The 19,762-nt window shown below is 45.7% G+C and overlaps 5 protein-coding genes across 15 annotated transcripts in view; 4 read left to right on the forward strand and 1 right to left on the reverse strand.

Moving 5' to 3' along the window:
• Window positions 1–19,762, forward strand: part of LOC119466316 (uncharacterized PE-PGRS family protein PE_PGRS20-like) — a 1,297,174-nt gene that overhangs the window by 933,860 nt on the left and 343,552 nt on the right. The window contains exon 1 of one of the 8 annotated variants that reach the window (XM_037726825.2): window positions 12,048–12,115. The exons of the other annotated variants lie outside the window; for them this stretch is intronic. The gene's annotated coding sequence lies outside the window, so the exon portion shown is untranslated. Of the gene's footprint in view, window positions 1–12,047; window positions 12,116–19,762 lie in introns of those variants that run through there. 8 annotated transcript variants of the gene reach the window in all.
• Window positions 1–19,762, reverse strand: part of LOC119466319 (uncharacterized PE-PGRS family protein PE_PGRS20-like) — a 1,091,962-nt gene that overhangs the window by 893,606 nt on the left and 178,594 nt on the right. The gene's annotated exons all lie outside the window — the stretch shown is intronic.
• LOC119466324 (uncharacterized) overlaps window positions 1–19,762 on the forward strand; it is a 683,885-nt gene that overhangs the window by 64,123 nt on the left and 600,000 nt on the right. The window lies entirely within an intron of this gene.
• The window catches only part of LOC119466317 (IgA FC receptor-like), a 211,009-nt gene that overhangs the window by 63,784 nt on the left and 127,463 nt on the right, over window positions 1–19,762 (forward strand). The window lies entirely within an intron of this gene.
• Window positions 12,250–19,762, forward strand: part of LOC119466322 (PE-PGRS family protein PE_PGRS26-like) — a 471,155-nt gene continuing 463,642 nt past the window's right edge. The window contains exon 1 of the mRNA XM_037726824.2: window positions 12,250–12,366. The gene's annotated coding sequence lies outside the window, so the exon portion shown is untranslated. The remainder of the gene's footprint in view (window positions 12,367–19,762) is intronic.

The raw sequence follows: 19,762 nt of genomic DNA on the forward strand, positions 1-19,762 counted from the left end.
TCAACTCTATTGACCTAATGAGAAGACGATGACCAACGAACGTGGCAGGGTAATGCGAGAGCTTTCATGCTTTTAATATTTTACACGAACAAGAGCTTCAGCGGCAGCGTTGAAACTGGTTCTGCACGCGTCAGTGAGCGAAAGTTTCTAAGTAACATCACTTAAAAGAAGCGCGCGCATATATCGGCTAGAATCAGCTGCCAAGAGTGGCGAAAAAAAGAGCCGGTACTCCTACCCCCCGCACGTCATCCTGCCGGGTTTTCCCCCTCCAAAAGCGCTCTTTTACCCGCGCAATACAGTCCACGATCACTACATGCCACCAAGTACATCACTTAGTCCGACGAGTGGTCAAGCGGCGCGGCCGCCTCGACGTATGCAGAGCCAATCAACTTGTAACAGCCTTTGCCTTGAACAAAATCCTTTATGCCCTATCATACGGCAGGTTTACGCAGACATAAATTCATCGCATTCAATGGGCTTTAAACAGTCTCCATAAAGCTGCTCTACATCTTCCGACACACGAATCCACAGCTAAACTATACGCAACAGGCCAATTTCTTCCCCTCCACAGGGATCGACAACTTGGCCGCCTATTCAGCTCTGCGCATGGATATTGGCTACTGCAGCGGGATGGCATCCGGCCTATTGACTTTCCACTGTACACCCCTCAACGACCCCCTCCCAGCAACCTTCACTGCGCCCCTATTCCCTCTGATATGACGCCGCATCTTCATGAGGAACGACGACAAGGGCGCGCACACTTCCACGACCCTTTACCAGCGGACACTGTCACATGCTAAGTTGAGGCAGCGTATTACTAAAGCCCCTCAATCCACGCGCCGCCGCCGCTTTTGCTAAGTAACGCCAACATTTCATGTGCGCCGCTGTTCACTGATTCGTCGCTCAAACCAGTTCCGCTTCCGCAGTTTCAGCTTCCGGGGTTTCCGTTTCCGGTTTTTCTTCCGCGATTTCCGGTTCCTGAATTTTCGCTTGTTGCACGCTCGCACCTCTACGCAGCAGTGACGTCGCTTCCGTTAAAAACGGAAGCTGGGACTACGTAAGTTCCGCTTGACTGCGGAAACTGAGGGGGTGAGCGAGGGAGGAGCGTGGAGGAGGAGGGTAGGTTGGCGGTACTTAACCTGGTCGGCGAAAACGCGTATGGAGGGGCTTTACGTATTACCAAACTCATGGCTCCACTGCTTATGTCACAATCACCTTGACATTCCCATCCCTTTCACCGCTGGCCCTTTCTTACTTCCTACTTCTTTATCCCTTGAATTGGCAGCAGTCGTTCACCCGACGCCCGAACTAGCGCTCCTCGCTCCCTCGCCTTGGTATCGCATTTGCTTAAACTCCAAAGCGGCAATCCGGCCTCTTCGCGACAACAGACTTCCCGATATCTTCATGACTCTCCCTTCTCTCCCCTGCTTTGGCCACTGTGGTGTAGGTGCCAGGTCATGCGGGGATTAACACCAATCAGCACGCTCATCAGGTTGCCCCCGAGATTAATAGTCCGCCGTAGACGATCCCCTGGCCTTACCCACCCATAGCGGAGGAGGCACACTTTTATGAGAAAACTCTAAAGTAGCACTACAAGCACCTCCAGCATTCTTTGCAGACTCTTCCGCCACCACACTCTTGTCTCTGCACTGCTCAAGTACGCACCCTCAGAGCCGTCCAGCACAACACTTTGATCACTCCAGCACGCCTTCATCGTTACCGCTCAGAGCCCTCATGTCCCAACTGCCCCTCTATGTACGCAAAGTAGAGCACGTCCCGTTCTCTTGCCCCGCAGCCCTACAATTCCCTCTCTACCGCTCACTTCCCCACTGGCGGGTGGGGTTGGCGTCGGCGGCCTTCGACGACCAGCTGGCCATGGTCTTCTTGGTGGAGGAATATTTATAAGTCTTAGTCTGTCCCGGAATAAAGTATTTTCTCTCTCTCTCTCTGAAGGAAATATTCACGTCGCGGACACAGTAACTGTCTCGTGACACAAGGCTGAAACGTGTATTCCGCCCATATATGAACGCGGTTGTTATTACCCGTGACACATTGGCCTCGCGTTCAACCGCATATTGCGATAGTCAATGAGCAATTGGGACTGGCGTTGCCCTGAACGTGTGTTTCAGGCAAAAAAGACTTCACTCAACCGCCGAATGATAAAAAATGGCAAGGACACGTGGTTCAAACACGTTCGCAAGTCTCAACCTTTTCCTTCAACCGGCTCCTGTCAAAGAAGCGAAAAACGAAGGAAACGAAACAGGCCACCTTTCCTCATGCGATCACGTCGCATTCTCACTCGCAGCGAAAACGAAGGTGATTGTTGGAGGGATTCCGCATACAAAAGGCGGCCTCGCCTCCTCACAGGTCACCGCCAACAGTGAGCGGACACGACGGGTTCATACTCTCGCTAGCTGCGCGACGAAAGAGGTTCGGTCGCGAGACGTAGCAATTAGGAGGCTCGTGAGAAGAATGTCACAACTCGGATAGGCCTGATGGGGGACCATGACTGCTCTTCGTGGACTCTCTGTTGCATCTAGATTGCGTTTCAGCCCTGTGAGAACTGGCGGAGTAACGTGGTGGTAGTATCTTACGCGGTGAAGCGTCGCCATGTTACTCAAACAAGCACGAACAATCTCACACCCGTGTCAGGTACACGTGATTCGTGCCGCGAAACACCACTGCATCTTCGTGTCACCATGATGATGATATATGGGGTTTAATGGCGCAAGGGCCAATAATGGCCAAAGAGCGCCAGGCCAGTGTTAATGACTTTGAATTGAAGCGATGAATTACGAGTGGTGGATATGACGTGGCTGTAAGGGGGCCTAAAAATAGTCGCTGTAAAGTGCATAAAATCTACAGGTAATAATATTATGGAAATGACTGATGGCGTGTGCTATGAGCATGAAATATGCATTGCAATTAAATGTTACTATTTGCAAAGTATGTCCGATGCGAAAATTGGCATGAAGCACTATTGCCTCAACAGAGCCCTTGAACATAAAGGCCTGGAGGCATGTGCTATACTGAACACTATCGCAACAGCATCCTCTGGCGGGAGGATGTGCTACGAATATCTAGGGCTAATCACATGTAGTACCACGTCATTGAAAAAACCTAGGACTGCTTTGGTATTAAAAAGTGGTTGTTTGCCAAGAAACATACTGGGATGGAGAGGGATATGGTAGCGGTATGCAAGAGGAAAGTGTTTCCTTCTCTCTGTTTCGGCTTCCCGGCACTCCAAGAGGACATGGAGGACGGTCAGCCTCTGACCACATCGGCCACAGGTTGGAGGCTCGTTACCAGTCAACAGAAAATTGTGAGTACCATATGTGTGTCCTATTCTGAGACGGCAGAATAGGACATCAGTTCGTCGTGTTTTAGTTGTACAGGGCCAGAAACCTAACTGTGGCTTAATCAGGTGGAGTTTATTATTTGTTTCACTCTCCCACATGCGTTGCCAGTGGTTTCGCAGTTTCGTTCGCAAAAAAGGCTTGAGATCGGTGGCGGGAATAGTACTGCTAAGATTGGTAGCTTCAGATGTAATTGATGTGGCCATTTGGTCTGCAAGCACATTACCTTCGATGGATGTATGACCAGGAACCCAGCATATTGTCGCATGTCTACCAGATGAGTAAATATTGCACAAATATGAGTAACGTTCAATGAAAACAGGATTTTTTGTGTTTCCTTAAAGACATTAGTGCCTTTACGACACTTAAGGAGTCCGTGAATATTATTGCCTTATGTAGCTTTAATTTCTTAATGTGTTTAATCGCAGACAGTACTGCATAGGCTTCTGCAGTGAAGATACTTGTATAAGGGTTCAATACGTCTGATACAGAGAAAGATGGACCGACAGCCGCGTAAGATACACCAGCATGGGACTTTGACGCGTCGGTCTAGAATTCAGGGCAACAGTACTTCGATTGGAGTTCACGGAAATGTATTGCGATTTCGAGTTCAGGACCGTGCTTTGTGACCTCCACAAAGGATACATCACATGCTATCACCTGCCACTCCCAGGGTGGTAAAAGCTTACCTGGAGGCATTAAACGGTGTTCGAGAAGTGGGACATCCATTTCTTCGCTAAGTTCTCTCACACGTAGTGAGAAAGGCCGTCTCACAGAGGGTCTATTATGGAAAAGTGTAGTACACGTCAAATCGTTAACGGTTTGAGAACATGGATGTTCATGATCAGAGTGAACTTTGAGGAAATATGTGAAGCTGATGTATGATCTCTGGAGATGAAGTGACCATTCATTCGATTCTGCATATAGGCTTTCTATAGGGCTTGTTCTGAAAGCGCCGGTGGCCAGGCGGATACCTAGATGGTGAACGGGATCCAGCATCTTTAGTGCACTTGGGGCAGCAGAGTTATATACTACAGCACCGTAATCCAGTCGCGAACGAATGAGGCTCTTGTAAAGATTCATTAAACATTTCCTGTCGCTGCCCCATGATGTGTGAGATAAGATCTTCATGAGGTTCATTGTTTTTAGGCATTTTGCTTTGAGATATTTTATGTGGGGGATGAAAGTTAGCCTAAAGTCAAGTATGATGCCTAGAAACTTGTGTTCTTTGTTCACAGGTATTTGCTGTCCATGCAGATCTACACAGGGGTCTGGAATCAGGCCTCTCTTTCTTGTGAAAAGAACACAAGAACTTTTGTGGGGGTTAACTTTAAACCCGTTTTCGTCTGCCCACTTGGACACCTTGTTCAAGCCCTGCTGTACATGTCTCTCGCACACTGCGACGTTACATGACTTGAAGCCTAGTTGTATGTCGTCTACGTAGACGGAATAAAAAATAGCCGGTGGTAATGAGGCACGGAGTGTGTTCATCTTGACGATAAAGAGTGTGCAGCTGAGCACACTTCCTTGGGGTACACCAGTTTCCTGTATAAATGGACGTGACAATACATTGCCGATTCTGACACGGAAGGTACGATTAGACAAATAGCTTTCTATTAGACTTAGCATATTGCCATGGATGCCCATTCGCGACAAGTCTCTCAGGATTCCGTAACGCCACGTTGTGTCGTACGCCTTCTCCATATCAAGGAATACCGATAAGAAAAACTGTTTATGTACAAATGCGTCTCGGATATTTTCTTCTATGCGCACAAGATGATCAGTTGTGGATCGGCCTTCTCTAAAGCCACACTGATAGGGATCAAGCATTTTGTTCAGTTCAAGGAAATGTATAAGGCGTCGATTAACCATTTTTTCAAATAGCTTGCACAAGCAACTTGTGAGAGCTATGGGACGGTAACTTGCCGCCAAGGAAGGATCTTTACCCTGCTTCAATACAGGGACCACAATCGCTTCTTTCCATGCGGATGGAAGATATCCGGCAGCCCAAATAGTGTTGAGAAGCGCCAGTAGTGTTAGTTGTGTATCAGTGTGCACGTTCTTAATCATGTCATACACGACTCTGTCGGGTCCCGGTGCAGAGTTCTTACATGCGATCAAGGCAGCTCTCAACTCGGCAATATTAAAAGGACGGTTATATGGTTCATTCTGTCGGCATTTGCGTATAAATGGCTTGCATTCTTCTATCTGTTTGTATTTAAGGAAGGATTTGGAATAATGGATTGAGCTTGACACATGCTCAAAGTGCTCCCCAAGACAGTCTGCCCGGTCCTGCAAGGTATTCCCTTGGTCATTAACCAGAGGCAACGGATGAATTTGTTGCCCCTTTAGCTTTCTTACGCCATTCCACACTTTTTCCTCCTGTGTGTAGGAATTTATACCCGAGATAAACCTCACCCAGCTTTCTCTATTTGCCTGACGTCGTGTCCGCCTTCCCTGCGATTTAATCTGTTTAAATTGAATGAGATTTTCAGCATTTGGAGATCTCCGCAATATGCCCCATGCCTTAATTTGCCTTTTTCGCGCCTGTCTACAGTCTTCGTTCCACCAGGGAACACGTCTTTTACGTGAGCTACCGTTCGTTTGTGGGATACACTTTTCAGCAGCATCAATAATAAAAGCGGTAAAATATGCAACAGCATCGTCGATACTAAAATTGTTTATAAAATCTCGTGGTAAATAAGTTGATTCTTTAAAATGCTCCCAGTCAGCAGATGCTAATTTCCATCGAGGAATACTGGGAGGGTTGTCATGCTGCGTTATTAAGTTTAAAGTTACAGGGAAGTGGTCACTTCCAAAAGGATTTTTGATGACGTTCCATTCAAGGTCAGGCAGAAGGGAAGCGGATCCAAGTGCAAGGTCTATCGATGAATACGAATCGTGTTGGGCGTTGTAATAGGTCGGCTCCTTCTTATTAAAGAGACAGGCACCAGAGGTCAGAAGAAAATTTTCAATGAGTCGACCTCTCGCGTCGTATCGGGAGTCTCCCCACAAGGTGTTGTGAGCATTAAAATCACCTACGAGTAGGTAGGGTTCCGGCAGTTGATCTATGAGGTTATAAAAATCTGTTTTGATGAGGTGATAGCTTGGGGGTATATATATAGAACAGACAGTTACCAGCTTATTGAAAAGAACTACCCTAACTGACACTGCCTCAAGGGGTGTTTGTAAGGCTACATGATGACAAGCTACAGACTTGTCTGCAGCGATTGCTACACCGCCACACGAGGCGTTATCCTCGTCACGGTCTTTTCGGAAGATGGTGTACTGGCGAAGAAAGTTTGTGTGTGAATGTTTCAGATGTGTCTCTTGAACACACAGCAATTTTGGATTATGTTTATGTAGGAGTTCGTTAACGTCATCGAGGTTGTGGAGAAGACCCCTGACATTCCAATATAGTATTTGTGTATCCATAGTGGGAGTGTGTTGTGCTGTGTGTTTAAGAGGGGAAATCTGTGTTAGCCCACAAGGCCCTTTCCGGGCCCCGTGATGCGGGGTTTGTCTTTTTTGGAGCGCTCCTGAGAGCTGCGCCGATCATTCGGCGTCTGAGACGCCGGTGGGATTTGTGACGTATCCATCACCTCCGCCGAGGCGCTGGACGCCCGCTCGCGGCGCACGCTCACGGGTGGTTTGGGCTTCTCTGCACGAGCAGAGGCCCTAGGTGTCGTAGAGCCCGCAGGCACGGAGGACTGCTGGTTCTTCTTGCTGGATGGCGGAACAGCACTAGCTGATCCCGCAGTGGGGGCGGGTGGCGCTACCGCCGGGCCACTTTCCGTGGTTCGAACGGCCGCCGAGAACCGTTGTGGCACTGCCCCCTGCCGTGCCACTTCGGAGAAAGAAGGCCCCACAAATGAGAGGCGCTTTCGTGCTTCTTTGAAGGAAATGTTTTCTTTTACTTTAAGTGTTATAACTTCTTTTTCTTTTTTCCATGAGGGACAGGAGCGTGAATATGCCGGGTGTTCACCCTCACAGTTTGCACAGTGGGGTGGGTCATTACAGTTGTCCGCAGGGTGGTCGTGTGATGCGCACTTTGCACAGGTAGTACGGCCCGGCAGCTCTGAGAGCCGTGACCGAATCTTTGGCACTTAAAGCAGCGTCGAGGGTTCGGGATATAAGGTCTGACATTTATTTTCATGTAACCTGTTTCAATTTGTTCGGGGAGCGTGCTAGTACAAAAAGTAAGTATAAGGTGTCTTGTAGGAATTTCCTTGTCGTCTCGCCGGATCTTGATTCGCTGCACATTCGTCACGTGTTGCTCTTTCCAGCCCTCTAGGAGCTCTGCCTCAGTCAGTTCCAGTAGGTCTTGATCTGATACTACCCCTCGTGTACTATTCATAGAACGATGAGGGCTTACATAAATTTGGGTTTCACCAAACGAGACAAGTTTTGCCAGATTTTCGTGCTGTGCTTTGTCACGGATTTCGAGGAGAATGTCACCACTGGGCATTTTCGTTACTTAGTAACCAGGACGAAGAGAGTCAGTCAGGCATTTAGCAACTACAAAAGGTGATACTGTTCTTACGATTTTACCGGGGGATTCACTGTGAATCACGTGGAAACGTGGGAAAATTTCGGTGGTCTTAGCGAAAAAGCTGAAAGATTCATCGGTGCGCCCTCTTTTTATGAGAGGGCGATCAGGGAGTTTAGGGTATGAGGAAGCCATACAAATTAGCGTGATTTCGGCAGCGGTGCCAGCCGCCCACCACGGAGCCCAACAAGGGGACGTGACAGGGTTGTTATAAACAAGACCTGCCAACGCCAGCTGTACACAGCCACTATAACCAAATATGATATAACCAAGGTTGGCCATCTCACACAAGGTTAACCCTAGCTGCCTGGAGGATCAGAAAATCAGAAGTGAGGAGGAGACAGGAAAGATTAAAAGTGAGACAAAAAGACGAAGATTGAAGAGGAGGATAGGAAAAGGCAACTACCGATTTCCCCCGGGTGGGTCAGTCTGAGGGTGCCATCTACGTGAAGCCGAGGCCAAAGGGGTGTGTTGCCTCTGCTGAGGGGCCTTAAAGGTTCAAACACTCAGCGTCGGCTCAACCCCCAGGATCCCCTTTTCCCCGGACACGGCTAAGCCACGCACGGTTAAGCGTGGGAGGGTCCGACCCTCGTGTGCTCGGGTCCGTGGTGTCGCAACACACCAAACGCCTGCTTTCGCAGACGCCCCTGCGGGGCATCTTCGTGTCACGGTCAAGATGCTTGAACACCTGTTAGCTTGGCGCCTCGAAATTCCACGGGCTCCTCTATAATTCCAGATGATGTAAGTTTGTTCATTTCTAAACACGGCCGAGTTTTACTGGACGCAGGCCGGCCTGATACCTACAGCTCTTACATTTTTTGAATTCCTTAACCCTACATTTTGGTAATAGTGGGACGAATTTCGCTTATATGCCGAATTACGCACAGTCTCGTAGTTGTCACGACTTCTATCCTCAATGTTTCCCAGGGACGAAGAGGGAATTTGTCACGTTTTCCAAGGTATTTAGAAGAAATCTGCTGTATTAGGCGTGAACAATTTTGCACTTATAATTTAGGTGACACCGGCTTCGAAACCAGACGTTCTGCATGAGAACCTACACTGTAAAGAAGCAAGTAGAATATGTATTCATTAAATATGCTCCGATATGCAAAAGCATGGCCGCACACATCGTTTCTCTGAAGCCTGTCGATTTCTCAAATTTTGTGGACACTGATATAATAAAGTTTGTGCACAAAGAAAAAATCCATTTTTTTTTCTGTGTTATGTCGAAACGCGTCGTGCAGTGGTGGTGGTTTGTCTGCTGACGATTTCCTCCCCCACTGCTTGCAGTCGTGCCAAGTGAGCGTGGTGTGTTTTTCCCGTTGGCCGTGAGGTGGTGCGCCGTCGTCGTTTACCATGTTTTCCAAAATGGAAAAAATATCCTGGGAACCGTTTAAAGAGGTTTAGCGATAAAATTTGGGAGCGATACCAGCGCAGAGCACGAACCTATAGCCTCAGAATTTTTAAAAATGAATGAAGAGCAAATAACAGAAATCGCAGAAAACATAGAAAAGAAAATTGAGGCTTTTCCTACAGCAGTCTGGGAGTATAAGGAACTGGTGGACGTTATGCAGCATGAAATAAGGCAGACACGACAAAACAATTGTTGGATTGGGAAGAGGAAACCACGTAAGTGGTGGAACAAGGAAATAAAACAAGCTATAGAAGAGCGTAAAGAGGCATCAAATGCTCATCGAGAAGCCAAAAAATTGGGATTACAAGAAGAGGTGCTCTTTAGATGGAATACATAACGAGAAAAGAAAAGGGTTTCGAATGAGCTCGTGCAAGCGAAAATTAAATGCGCAAGTGAACGCTGGGTGCATAACATTCACAAAACAGACAAAGGCGCCCCAAGAAGATTTTGAAACTATATAAAAGCACTCGGCGCTCCAACTAAAAACTCGCAAACGGCTATAAGGGATGAAGACAATACCATCTACGAAGAAGACGATGCGCTGGGGTACATCACAGACAGTATCAGGGATAATTTCCGCGCGAGAAAAAGCGTAGTTCAGACAGCAGTTCCTGCAACAGCAGAGAGGCCTGAGAAATCAACATTTAGCATAGAAAGCTTTTATTGGAAAAAGGCAGCAGAAAATGTCCCTAACAACACGGCAGCAGGACCCGATGAAATCCCAATACAGCTAATCAAAAACCTCGGTCCAAAAAGCAAGGCACTGCTGACTAATGCCATAGAGCAAGTGATTAGAACAAAGAAAATTCCCGTTGGATGGCTTGAAAGCAAGATGAATCTCATCTACAAAGGCATAACGATAAGATGAGCACGTATAGGCCAGTTTCACTAACGTCGGTGATATATAGAATGGCAATACAAGCCGTAAAGTTAGAACTGTCGAAGTTGGTGGAGAAAAACGATGTATTGGGGGAACTGCAGAATGGGTTCAGGCCAGTCAGACGCTTAGAGGATAATATGTTTGTACAAACTCAGTGCATAGAGATTTCAGTAGCTCAGAAAAGACCTTTATAGATAGCATTTCTACATATTAAAGGAGCTTATGATAACGTAGACAGAGAATTGTTATGAGATATTCTTCAGTACGAAGGCATAGATGACAATTTCGTGGAGCTGCTGAGGGAGATATATAGAGACAACCAAGTACAAGTGGTATGGGAAAGTCGAAAACTTAATGAAATGGTGGGAATTCACCAAGGATTGAAGCAAGGATGTCCTCTGTCATCGTTGTTGTTCACGCTTTACCTTAAGGGTATAGAAACGCGACTGGAAAACAGCGAATTAGGTTTTGATTTATCCTACATGCGTAAGGGACAAATGGTGCAAGAGAAGGTCCCTGGACTGATGTACGCATACGACATTGTGCTACTAGCGGACAATAAAAAAGATTTACACATACTTGCAAATATCTGTGGCGAAAAAGCGACAAATCTAGGCCTTAAGTTTAGCACAGAGAAATCAGGAATTATGATCTTTAATGAAGAGACGAGTAACTTCGTGGTGTCAATTTAACCGCAAGTAATACCCATAGTGAAGGAATATAAGTACCTCGGCGTAGACATAAACGAAGGAAAGAATTACTCAAGCAACCACCAAGATAACCTGAAAACAAAGGGGAAGCGCAATGCAGCAATAATGAAACACGGAGCACTGTGGAGCCACAATATGTATGAGGTGGTGCGTGGAATCTGGAAAGGTTTAATGGTGCCAGCGCTAACATTCGCAAATGCCATTCTATGCTTAAAATCGGATATATGGTCGGGTTTGGAAGTTAACCAAAGATCTGTAGGCCGGTCGGCTTTGGGAGCCCATGGTAATACCACAAATGAGGCAGTGCAAGGTGACATGGGTTGGGCCTCTTTTGAAGTCTCAGAAGCACAGAGCAAAATTAGTTTTCAAGAAAGGCTCAGGAACATGGACGAAAATAAATGGGTGGCTAAAGTGCCCAAGTATGTGCCCATGAAAAGCGTGGACACAGAATAGAGGAAGAGGTCAAGGAAGTTGGCAACCAAGTACTGTATAATCGAAACTGTAAATAGACAACCAGGAGTCATCAGAAAGAAAGTGAGAGAAATAGAGACAGTGAATTTGATGGAAAGAATGGAAAGAAAAAACAGAATGGAGATTTACAAGAATGAGAAGAAAGAAATTAGAAGGGAAAATCAGTACGATAACACAAAGTGCCTTGCTATTTGAAGCTCGAGCCGGTTTCCTAAGAACGAAAACATACCGGAGCAAATATTCGGAAATAGATGAGGCATGTGCATGCTGCAGTAAAGATCCAGAGACCACTGAGCACATCCTAATGGAATGCGACGGGATCCACCCAGTGAGAACGGCAGGTAACGTGAAACTCCCAGAAGCGCTTGCGCTTAAAGTGCAAGAAAACATCAACACATCAGCCGTAGAGATAAGCAAGAAACGATTAGAGTACTGGTGGGAAAAAGCAGGGAAAAAATGGATACGACCTGATGTCTTAAAATTATAGGTAGCGATACAAGGTAAATTTTTGAAAAAAAGAAAGAATAATGAGAGGTATACAAAAATGCTACATAAGGAAGCTGAATAAATCAAGCAGGCTGGGTGACTATTTGTTGACGCCACGTTTCAAAGGTGATGCCAATAAATCATCATCATCGCCATCTTCCATCGGTGACGAACAAGAAGCGTGACGTCGTTCAAACGTGCTAGAAGCACGTTCGCGTTGTGTTTTCGCGCATGCCGTGGCAGCGGGAAGTGACGTGGTGGTTGACGCTACTACCCCCACGATTCCGGCGTAATACCCCGTGGTCGGTGGATTCTCATTCGGTCGTCGTTCCGGCGGTGTGCCATGCGCGCTTGTGTCGAATGTTTGACAAGCTTACCTGACGACGGCGTGACGTTTTACTACCGCAACAGAGAAACATGAGGATTCTTGCTTCGCTTGGCGTGGGATTTTGGAGTCGCTGCGCGACATCGCTGTTCCTACCTGCGACGCCCCGCCGGAGGTGCTATTTATTTTATTTTGTTTTGTGTTGAGCGTTTGATTGCTCGACTGAGAGGATTCCTGACATGGCACGCAACAGCAGCTTCTGCGGGCTTCTGGCACGCGACTTTGTTCGTATAAGTTTATTAGTTTTTTTATTATATGGTACTTAGGAGATTTTGAAACCTTTATTTGGCGCCGGCTACTCCTTTTCACATAGAGGTATGAAGGAAAAAATGAATTAACCTACACGCATTAAAATTAAATGTCAACTCCAAATCACAATAACGCAAAGTCCAGTCACATAAGTACACTAATACCACACTAATACTGAAAGTCAACTCAGAAACACAGCAACACAAAGTTCAGTCACAAAGACGCAATAAGTTAAACACAAAATCCAGTCACATAAGTACACTAATGCCTCACTAAAACTAAAACTGAATTCAGAAAAACCGCACACAAAGTTCTGTCACATAGGTGCACTAAAGTAAACACTAAGTCCGTTCACGTAACTACACTTAAATCACAGCACATAAGATAGCATGCATTCGATTCAAGTGAACGTACATAAAACCAGGTGTCGAATTGACCATAGAGTGAGTTTATCACAGATAAACACTCTTTTGAATAGTTTCCGAGAATATTGCTCGCTTCTAGAAACCTTTGGAGTAGCATTAACGTTCGTCTTTGCATCGAATATGTTGGCCAAGGACCTAATATCTTCCTGAGGCTGAAGAGCCTGCGGTTTAATGTCTTTAAATCACGTGCTAAACGTTGTCTCTGTGTGTCGTGTCGCGGACATTCTAACAGAAGATGCTGCACATCCTCATCCGCGTGGCCACAAGTACATTCCGGACTATCAGCTCTTTTTGTGTAAGCGGTACCTAGCCGCAGACGGTGAATGAGTCTCCTTCTTCTTCTTTCTGGGGTTTTACGTGCCAAAACCAGTTCTGATTATGAGGCACGCCGTAGTGGAGGACTCCGTATGAATTTTGACCACCTGGGGTTCTTTAACGTGCACTACAACGCAAGCACACGGGCGTTTCTGCATTTCGCCTCCTTCGAAATGCGGCCGCCGGGCGAATGAGTCTTTCAAAGGCTCTGGTTGTATTCAATGTGGACAGGATTTTGAATTGAAGTGCAGGGTCAATGTGAAATAAGTCTGAAGATTTCGAGTTCTGATCAAACCATGTCGCTTTAAAACCACGGACTGAGATCTCTCTTAGTATGTGTCGCAATTCTCCTTGCGTTACAGGGAGACAGTATGTGGCGGTATTATTATGCGCTTGTCTAGCAGCCATGTCTGCTGCAACATTATCAGGGATATTGCAGTGGCCAGGTATCCATTGGGACATTATTGTGCGAGTTTTTTCACTTGCCTTTGTGAGCTCCTGTAGTGTCTCATAAACTAACGCCGTGTTTTGGGAATTGCTGATGCCGCCACGAAGTGACGACAAAGCTGCTTGTGAGTCACAAAGGATGACCCATTGATTCCCTTTTTACGTTGAATTTATATATCGTAACAAAGACAATAGTGCAAAAAGCTCTGATGGAGTTGATGATGTCGTGTGAGACAGTTTAAACGTCTGTATTCGGTTCTATTCTGGAATGACAAAGGCAGCTGTAGCAGGATTTGTTTGACAAGAACCATCTGTATATGCTTGAATATATCCAGGGTACCGAAAGTATATCTGGTACAGCGAGACCACAGTATCAGACGACGTGGCCGTAAGTCAGCACTGTATAACCCTCATCAGTTCTTCTCGCCTTACTAAGCCCAATAATCTCCCAGGCAATACCTGATATTTCTTCAAATAGCCCTGCTAAGCTAGCCTTATTCAATAGGGTGCACGTGTTGAACGTTGCCAGGTACGGTTTCTATTGGCGGCATGTCCGAACCTAGATATTCTTAGGACCCTCTGCCGCGTCGCAGGTCTGACCGCCACCTCGGTCAGGTGCTGCGCAGCCGCTGGAGACTGAGGGCCATGGGTAAATTGTTGGAGTCATTAGGAAGGTAGGGGCCGAATACTACCCCAACGAGGCCAATTCCCGTTATGGTGAGGGAGTGACTTTGTTGAAGCTTAGTGGGCCTTCCTAATTTGGTTGCACCTTGACTAGTATAGCCCCACTAGCTCTCGGAGATACGTTTTTGCCGTGTTAGGTGTGACACCATACCTGAAACTTCGCCTTAATTAACACCAAAGGTAGTGTGTTTGACGCCAGCCACTGGTTGTAGTTCGAATGCCGTAATGAACTCTATCCTAATTAAACCTGCCTTAGTTAACTTCGCCCTAATTACCACTACTCTTATTTGCTCTCGATTACTGAACTTTGCCTTCATTGGCGTCACGAACTGCCTTGATTGGCTTACTTTTTGAACATCGAGGTCCCGCCAACGCCGACTACGCCGGCTTTTACGTCTTATGAGCCTTATAATCATCATCATCATCACCATCATCAGCCTATTTTTATGCCCACTGCAGAACGAAGGCCCCTCCTTGCGATCTCCAATGACCCTTGTCTTGCGCTAGCTGATTCCAACTTGCGCCTGCAAACTTTATAACTTCATCACTCCACCTAGTTTTCTGTCGTCCTCCACTTCGCTTTTCTTCTCTTGGTATACCCATTCTGTAATAGTTCACCGGTTATACATCCTACGCATTACATGGCCTCTCCAGATAGATATTAAATGCGAAGCATTTCTTGGCGAACATTTGCCACTTTGACAGTGTCTATCTAGCCGCCTGCGTCTTGGTGCTCTCATGGCCATATCGTTCACTTCACCAAAATTGTGAAAGTATGACAAGAGTGTATGGCGAACTGAATTATAGGTCATGACATAAATTTCATGACATGCGCGTTATGTGGGTCATCAAACAGCCGCTAAAATGACAATGACCCAGCGAAAAAAAAACATTCAATATCAAAAACCCCCGAAACGGGTCCTCACGTGGGTACTAAGTGAAAGAAACACTAAAGGATGATGGTATTTCTGGGAAATAAAAATGATTTGATTTGATTTGATTTAGAAGTGATAGTCATGAGCATAACTCAGCAAAATCTACAATGACTCAGGACAAAAATGAACAATCAAAAACCACTGAAATGGGTTCGGACGTAGGTACTAAGGGAAGGAAACACTCAAGGATGGTGGTAGAAGCCATTGTCATGAGCATGACTCAACAAAAATGACAATGACTGAGCGACAAAACTTACCACTCAAAAACTACTGAAATGCGTTCTGACGTGGGTACTAAGTGGGGCAAACACTAAGCGACGATGATAGAAGTGATATTCATGAGCATGACTCAGCAAAAATGACAATGACCAAGCGGAAAAAAATATAAACACTCAAAAACTACTGAAATGGGTTCGTACGTGGGTACACAGTGAAGAAAACACTAAGGGATGGTGGCAGAAGCCATAGTCATGACCGTGACTCCGCAAAATTGTCTGACTCAGCGAAAGATTACCACTAAAAAACCAATGTAATATTTTTGAATGTGCTACTAAGTGAAGGAAACGGCGAAGGATTGGTGGTCGAAGTAATAGTGATGAGCATGACTAAGCCTTTCGCCTTAAGGCCATTTAGGCCTAGCTAAAGGGGCTCTTCAGGACTCGTGAAATGAATGTCATTACATGCGTTTCATGTGAGTCATGAAACAGCCGCCTAAGTATTGGTGCTTTCAAGGTCGTTTCGTTAGCTTGGTTGGCTCCCCGCACAGTGCTTCCCATAACATCGATTCCCACAGGGCGTGCGATCTACCGGCTTTTTTTTCTGACGATGCGTCGCAACGTTCAAGCGGTTTGAAAATTGGCACTGTTTAATTCATTGCAACGTGGTGCCTGTTGCCGTATGGAACCAAATCCTTGCTAGTTTTGTGCATTTCGACGCCTACCAAGCTGACGCGTCAATGTCGGGTCGAGCGAGTTTCCCGAAGGGCCATCCGTACCCCCTCCGCTGGTGACCGCGTGCACGGATATGGCGAGGATTTTGTTGAGTCAACGCGGCAATAGCGAACTGCATTCGTTTCTGCAAGCAACGCACACTTCGTGTCTCCAAGAGACTTTACTGAATATACAACACTTCGCACTGCAACCAGCTGCAAAAATATTTTTCAGTGCCCACCACCAAACACGCCAACGTCTCGTCTCGGCACGTGCTTGGATCTCGTCTGCGCTATTGGATCGGACTGGACTGAATGGTGATGTCCAAGTTGCAGGGGGCCAACGCGGCCTTTGTTTCGCGCTACAACTGAAGTAAACGAGAAATATTGCGGCTGGTCGAGGGTTTTGGCGAAGCGTGGCGCAAAAATACGAAATTGCATCGAAATGGTGCAATTGACACAGCTGTTGCACCCTATTAGTAGTGAGAAAAGAAGCTTCATCCCGGAACGACATGGCGTTGGTAATTTAGGTCTGTTTCAGGGATCACCAGGCATCAGAAGTTATGAGTCAGTCAACATCCGACAGAAATGAGACATACAGATAATTGAATTGCCCTAGACATGCAACGTGTAAAGGGAGGAAGAAGATTCAAAGGAGATGGAAAGGAAAACGTCGTAATAAAAGGCAGGTGCATGAGAAGATGTGGGCGCCAATTGGAAAGATGGGGAAGCCAGAATTCAACCAGAGCCATTCGAAGCTGTACGCGCTAGGCATAGGAGAAAGAGGGAAGCGGAATGTAAGTCGGCAATCGTGGGAGTTTCAGAAAAGGCAGAAAGAAGGAACCAGGTGCAACTGCTAGAATACAAAAGGAATATCATTTAGGAATGGCATGCGAAAGATTTCAGCTTTCAGAAATATGGTTAGAAACAGATAAATGCCAGTTTTGAAGTTAAGGATGTTCTGGAGCAAAGTAACGCGAGCTGAGCGCATTTATAAATGTAAAGTGTTTGGGACATTGAACTCGTAAACAGTGTGAACAGTGCATGTGGTGAAATGTGTGCTGTGCTATCATGCGTCTCTTAGACCATCGCATGAAAAACCGCGCCCGCGAGATCTGTGACATTGGTGAGCCTGCCAGGATACTATTCCGGCCCTTTTGCTGATCCTGGTGGTCTAGAGATTGAGTGGGGACGTTTGGCGGTGATAGCTAAAGACTTAAACATGTTACAAGATGAGGAGATGACGTTTTTCGAGTATGCTCAGCGAGAGAAAGAAAATCAGCTTGAACGAGTGCGCGAAGAGCACGAAAGAGAAGAAAAAAAACGGCAGATCCCACCCACTGTAGGAATCGATGTTATGCGAAGCAGTGTGCGGGGAGCCTACCAAGTTAAAAAAACGACCATGAGAGTACACAGACTTGGGCGGCTGTTTCATGACATACATGACGCACATGTCATGATATCCATGTCATGAGTGCTGAGGAGTCCATTAGCTAGGCTTAAAAGACATTAAGGCAAAAGCCTTAGTCATACTCATGACTATAACTTGGACCATCAATATTTAGCCTTTTTCATTAATTAAGTATCACATCCGAACACATTACATTGGTTTTTGAGTGTTAAAAACTCATTTCGGTGGTTTTTGAGTGTTAATTTTCTTTCGCTGAGTCTGTCATTTTTGCTGAGCCAGGCTCATGACTATGACTTCTATCTTCATCATTTAGTGTTTCCTTCCCTTACTACCCACATCCGAACCCATTTCGGTGGTTTTTCAGTGTTAATCATTTTTCGCTGAGTCATACTCATGTCTATGACTTCTACCATCATCTTTTAGTGTTTCTTTCACTTTGTAAACACGTCAGAACTGCTTTCGGTGGTTTTTGAGTGTTAATCTTTTTTGGTGAGGCATAACCATTTTTGCTGAGTCATGCTCATGACTATGACTTCTACCATCATCATTTAGTCTTTCCTTCCCTTAGTATCAACGTCCAAACCCATTTCGGTGGTTTTTGAGTGTCAATATGTTTTTAAATGCGAAGCATTTCTTGGCGAACATTTGCCACTTCGACAGTATCTATCTAGCAGCCTACGTCTTGGTGCTCTCATTGTCGTATCGTCACCTTGGTATTTGCCAAAATAAGCATTGTATGACAAGACTATATGGCGAACATAAATGATAGGTTGCGACCTGAATATCACAACATGTGTGTTATGTAGGTCATGAAATAGCTGCCGACGTCTCAGTGCTCTCATGGTCGTTTCATTACCTTGTAGGTACCGAAATTGGCATAGTATGACAACAGTGTATGATGAACATCAGTGATAGGTCATGACATGAATTTCATTGCATGCGTGTGATGTAGGTCATGAAACAGCTGCCTAAAATGACAATGACCTAGCAAAAATATAATTAACACTCAAAAAACACCGAAATGGTTTCGGACGTTGGTACTAAGGGAAGGAAACACTAAATGATGATGGTAGAAGTCATAGTCATGAACATGACCCTGCAAAAATGACAATGACTCAGCGAAAAAAGATTCACACTCAAAAAACCACCGAAATGGCTCTGACATGGGTAGTAAGTGAAAGAAACACTTAAGGATGGTGGAAGAAGCCATAGTCATGACCATGACTCACCAAAAATGACAATGAATAAGCAAGAAAACGTTAGCACTGAAAAACCACTGAAATGAGTTCTGACGGGGGTACCAAGTGACGAAAACACTCAAGAATGATGGTAAAAGTTAAAGTCGTGAGCATAACTAGACAAAAATGAGAATGACTCAGCAAAACAAATTAAAGCTCAAGAACCACTGAAATTGGTTCGGACGTGGGCACTAATAAATGAAACACTAAAGGATGATGCTAGAAGTCATAATCATGAGCATGACTCTGCAAAAATGAAAATGACAAAGCGAAAAAAGATTAACATTAAAAAACCAACGTAATGGGTTTGGAGGCGGTACCATGTGAAGGAAAAGACTGAAGATTGATGGTCGAAGTCATAGTCATTAGCATGACTAAGGCTTTCGCGTTAAGGTCTTTTAGGCCTAGCCAAAGGCACTCCTCAGGAGTCTTGAAATGAATTTCATGACATGCTTGTAATATAGGTCATCAAACAGCCGCCTAAGTCTTGGTGCTGTCATGGTCTTTTCCTTAACTTGATAGGCTCTCCGCACACTGCTTCGCATAACATCGGTTCCCACAGGGTGTGGGATCTACCGCCTTTTGGCTGGGTCATTGTCATTTAGGGCGGTTGTTTCATGACCTACATGACACGCATGTCATGAAATCCATGTCATGACCAATCATTTATGTTCGCCATACACTGTTGTTTTACTATGCCAATTTTTTTACCTACCAAGTTATCGACATGACCATGAGAGCACCAAGACGTAGGCAGCTCTTTCATGACCTACATGACACACGTCATCATATTCATGTCATAACCTATCATTTGTGTTCGTGAAACACTCTTGTCATACTATGCCAATTTTGGTAAATACCAAGTAAACAATACGGCCA

Source organism: Dermacentor silvarum, chromosome 10, assembly GCF_013339745.2.
Source record: "Dermacentor silvarum isolate Dsil-2018 chromosome 10, BIME_Dsil_1.4, whole genome shotgun sequence".
Taxonomy (NCBI): domain Eukaryota; kingdom Metazoa; phylum Arthropoda; class Arachnida; order Ixodida; family Ixodidae; genus Dermacentor; species Dermacentor silvarum.